Raw genomic sequence first — 5,002 nt, 5'->3', positions numbered from 1 at the left:
ATTAACTGTGATAATACTTACACAACTCTTTAAAATGTTTCCATTATTGAATATCAATTGGACTATTAAAATTTAAATTTTAAATAAAGCAAAATGGAAAAATAACAGAAACTATCCAAGGAAAGGCAAAAAATAAGCATAGAAGTGGTGAGGCAAATTGAACTACAAATATTACAGGAAGCTCAAAATATCAAGAAAATAGACTCAATGAAGTAGTTAAATAATAAATGCTCAAAGTTAGTGTTACATAATTTCATGTGAACTTGAAGAGATATAAAAGTATAGGAGTGGAGTCAGAAAAAAAAAAGTATAGGAGTGGTATTCAACCTGTCAATCAGGCCTGATGGTGCCTCCTTGTGGATGGGCCTGCTCATAAGGAGGGCCCAGGAAAGCTCCCCCTTTCTCTCTGTCTTGGCCTTCCTGGTGGCTGACCCTGAAAGCAGCTGCAGCCCTGCCATGTTTTCCACTGATTTGGGATCCACATGACTTTGCACACACCAGCCTGTGATATCACTGCATTCTGTATTATTGCATGTGACTGAGTCTGAAGCGGGACTTAGAGACCATTATCAGACTCAAGGTCTTGAGCTGGACTGTGCTGGGATATATTCTTGATATATAATTACTTCTTTATAGAAAGCTCTTCTTAGACATATGAGTGTCACTGGATTTGTTTCTCTAGTCAAGCTGGCCTAACACAGTGAACAGAAATAAAAAATATCAATAGGTTATATTCTAGATACACAAACTAAGGGAAATGGTAACCAAAAGAAAGCTACAGTAATTACTTTAATATTGAAACACCACCCAAAAATTAATATAAAAAGCATTAAAACAATTTAAACTAAGTGATACTAAGTATGAGCAAATATGAGAAAGCATACTTTTTTTTACTCTACCTTTTATGGGGGGGAGTGTCTAAGTTATGTGGCACATAGTTTAGATCTACTGAAAATCAAATAATAGAAGACAATAATTTGCTCTAGTATTCCTCAAACAAGAACTACAACTCACTTTTCTCAGCACTTTACATTCATGCAAATTTGGAAAATGTTAGTTCTAAAAAATGTCTTCTAAAGCTGATGATGCCTGGCTATCAAAAGATAGAGCGTCTGGGGTCTTAAAGGCTTGAAGGTAAACAAGCAGCCATCTAGCTCAGAAGCAACAAAGCCCACATGGAAGAAGCACACCAGCTTGTGTTATCACATGGTGTTGAAGGGATCAGGTATCAGATATCATCAAACAAAAAAATCATATCATTGTGAATGAGGGAGAGTGCAGAGTGGAGATCCAAAGCCCATCTGTAGGCAACTGGACATCCCCTTACAGAAGAGCCTCTGGGAGAAGACGAGCCAGTCAGGATGCAGTGTAGCAACAATGAAACATACAACTTTCCTCTAGTTCCTAAATGCTTCCTCCTCCCCACTATCATGATCCCAATTCTACCTTACAAATCCGGCTAGAGCAGACAATGTACACTGGTACAGATAGGAACAGGAAACACAGGGAATCCAGGGCAGATGATCCTTCAGGACCAGTGGTAAGAGTAGCAATACCGGGATAGTGGAGGGAAGGTTGGGTAGAAAGGGAAAACCAATTACAAGGATCTACATGTACTCTCCTCCCTGGGGGACGAACAAAAGAAAAGTGGGTGGAGGTAGATGTTGGACAGTGTAAGACAAAACAAAATAATAATTTATAGATTATCAAGGGTTCGTTGGGGTAGGGGACGGGGAGGTAGGAGCTGATACCAAGGGCTGAAGTAAAAAGCAAATGTTTTGAGGATGAGGGCAACAAATGTACAAATGTGCTTGACACACAATGGATGCATATATGGATTGTGATAAGACTTGTATGAGCCCCCAATAAAATGATTTCAAAGAAAAAAATGTTTTCTAGGATTAGTTCTCATGTCTACATAAGAAACATGAAACATTTTTATTTATTTTTTCCTTACAAGCTGACTATAAAGAATAGAATATTTTCTCTGCAATTATCAACTGGATAATGAAAGTGTAACTAGAGAAAAATCAAGAACGGATTTGATAGCTCTAAGATTCCCCCACACCCCCTGACAAGGTTTTAATTTTTTCTATTCCTTTGACAATTTCCCCCGCTCTGAAATGGTGCTTCGTGTGGATGACGGAGGAGCCCAGCACCACGTTCTGCAGTTTGTTACGCTGTTCCATAGCCTTGGCTCAGCACTGTAGATACTACTTGCTCTGTGAGACCCCAAAATGGGAACATTAGACACACAGAAACAGAATTCAGGGAGCCTTACCCCCAAAACTGATGATCCAACTTGCCCAAATATACAGCTTTTCTTTTGTCTTGCCCCATAAGCTGAAGTCCCTTCAAAAACGTTTAGATTTGAAAGTCAAGTTAAAATCCACCATATTGCAAGTTAAATATCGGTTCTCCACGTGCTGGTTTCTAATTCACCCTGGTATTTGCATTTCTGTGTTTTCCTAGCATCATCCTTAGTAAATTTGCTGGACCATAATATTTAGAAAGAAATTAAGAGAGTTTTATATTACATGGCAAAAGCCCAGTGAATTCTGTATCTCAAGTTTAGCTCTTCACTCAGTGCCACATAACCTCTGCATGGTGTAAGCCTATGGAGGAGAGCTATTCCAAATACGAAGAAAGGCTCTCCGTTCTGCGTCACAAATTAGCTGGCATAAAACCGCAACCCTTCCACGGAGTCATCTCAGCCAAAAAAACGGCCATCTTCTCAGCAAGAAGCTCTCTTTCTTTGGAAAGAAGGACCAGCATTCACACAAGCTTGGCAAACTCTTCAGATGCTGAGGATGCATTTTCTCTTCCTTGTGGGACGGATGCTCCATCACCGTGGTGCCGCTGTCAAAGACATGGAGCCATAGAGATCGTTTCAGCGCATCCAGCATCTTGCACGCATTTACTAAGTCTTCGGGGGAAGCGACTCCATGTGCCGAGCGCAGTTTACTAAGCAGCGTGTCTCTTGTGGGCGACATCATGCGCCCTCACTCCTCTAAGGCACCTGCGCTATTCAGACCAGCTGTGTGACTAGCTCCGTGTGTGTTATTTATACCCTTGCTCCGCAAGTAGGATTCAAACCCGATAGTCTCATCTTCCTGTGATGTTCCGTTTCTCTTTAATTTTATTAGCAATTGATTTTGATAACGCCACCATTTCCTTGTCCTTAATCATGACGAACTTACTGGGGTCTTCAAGGGCCTCAGGAACATGTTTGTCTGTTTCTTTTCTTTTTACTTCCAGTTTCTTTTCAATGCCTATAATTCTTCCAGCCCTTCTTCTTTCTAGCTGGGGTCCTTTATTGGCGTGTAACGACTGGGAAACTGGCATATTCTTCCTGCTTCTTTGGGTCATTTCCCTGGATAAGCGCCTGTAAAACTCAATCTGACCTTGTTCTTTGAAGGGAAGTTTGAGGTAGGGATTCTTACTGCTCTGGAATGGACCCGGTTCTCGGCTAGGCGGAGCTGGGTGAAGATGAACAGAGACTTTTGGCACTTTCCCCAATTCCAGCTGCCTGTTCTTGATAGAACACAATTTGAGGCGGAGCAATGAATGGCCATGCAGCATTCGTGATTTTTCTGATATCGCCAAATGGGAGTGAGCTAAGAAGGAGGGTCCCAGCGTGAAATTTTACCCTTTCCTCGCGGTCATCCATGCGCACCCTGCGCAGCCAGATCACCCGGGTCTCACTGTTCTCCCGGAGGCCGCTGGTCCGCAAGCACCAGGTCATGGCCGCGCGGCGAGCAGCCTGCGGCGCCCCCTGGCGGCGGGCGGGCAGGCGCCTCATTCGACAAACACGGACTCCTTCCCCTGTACTGGTTGGTCACGTAATGGACTCTTGTCCATTCATCAATTTGTCCAACAAAAGGGGATGCCCCATGGCTGAGTTATAGAGGAAGATGCCAAGATAATGTAACACAACGGATACAGAATCAGAGTAACAAGTGAAATTATTGCCCATGTTAGAAACACGGGGAAAGGGAAAATGTATGGAAGAAAGATGTTGAGTTCAGTTTAGGCTGTATTGAGTATGTGATAACTCTGGGTTATTTTTTTTAATTACCCAGTAGGTAGAAGTAGATCTGTTATAAATAGAAAGGTCTGGAAAGGAGATATAGGGGGTGGGGGATAAGGAGGAGCTGATATCAAGGAGTTCATAATATAATTGCATTTACTTTTTAAATATATTACACATATAGATATACTTTATATAATTGTATGACCACTGTGATGAATATCCTAATAACATAGTTTATTATTTATAGGAATGCATCAATGAAAAGGTCACAAAGTCATAGAATTTCAGGCAGTTGTTCTATTTCTTCTTCAGTGTCTTCTAGTTGCTTCTGACGCCTAACAGTTCTATGTACAAAAGACTGCCTAGACCTGCACGATCCTCACAATCACTGCTAATAGTCAGTCTACTGCTGCACACATTGAGTCAGTCCACTTCCCTGAAGAGCTGTCTCTCGGTACTGTTCGCAGCCATTGGACAAAGTCAGCAGTTCAAACCTACAGCAGCTCCACGGGAGAAAGTTGAGGCTGTCAGCTCCCATACAGATGATGGCTAGGAGGCCTCTACTTTACCACGCAGGGTGTCCTTCCCCAGGGATTGGTCCCTCTAAATAACATGTTCAAGTTGTGTGAGATAAAGTCTCACGATCTTTGCTTCTAAATAGCATCCTGACTGTATACTTTCAATACAGGTTGGCTCATTCTTCTGGCAATCTGTATCTTCTCCAACAACATAATTCAAAATGCATCCGTTCTTCTTCAGTCTTTCTAATTCATCGTCAGGCTTTCACATGCAGATGAGGTGACTGAAATGTCAAATTTGGGTCTGAAGCAGCTTAGCCCTCGACGAGGCATCTTCACTTTATAACACTGTACAGAGGTCTTGTGCAGCTGATTTGCCCAATGCAATACATTGTCTGATTTCTTGACGGCTGCTTCCATGGATTTTCTTTGTGGATACATGACAAATGAA

At 42.0% G+C, this 5,002-nt stretch overlaps 1 pseudogene; it reads right to left on the bottom strand.

Moving 5' to 3' along the window:
* Positions 1–2,533: 2,533 nt before the first annotated feature.
* On the bottom strand, positions 2,534–3,802 carry LOC142446024 (vacuolar protein-sorting-associated protein 36 pseudogene; annotated as a pseudogene).
* Between the last annotated feature and the right edge of the window lie 1,200 nt (positions 3,803–5,002).

This window comes from Tenrec ecaudatus, chromosome 4, assembly GCF_050624435.1.
Source record: "Tenrec ecaudatus isolate mTenEca1 chromosome 4, mTenEca1.hap1, whole genome shotgun sequence".
NCBI lineage: Eukaryota > Metazoa > Chordata > Mammalia > Afrosoricida > Tenrecidae > Tenrec > Tenrec ecaudatus.
The sequence above is the reverse complement of the archived record's forward strand: the minus strand, read 5'-3'. Positions and strand labels throughout refer to the sequence as shown.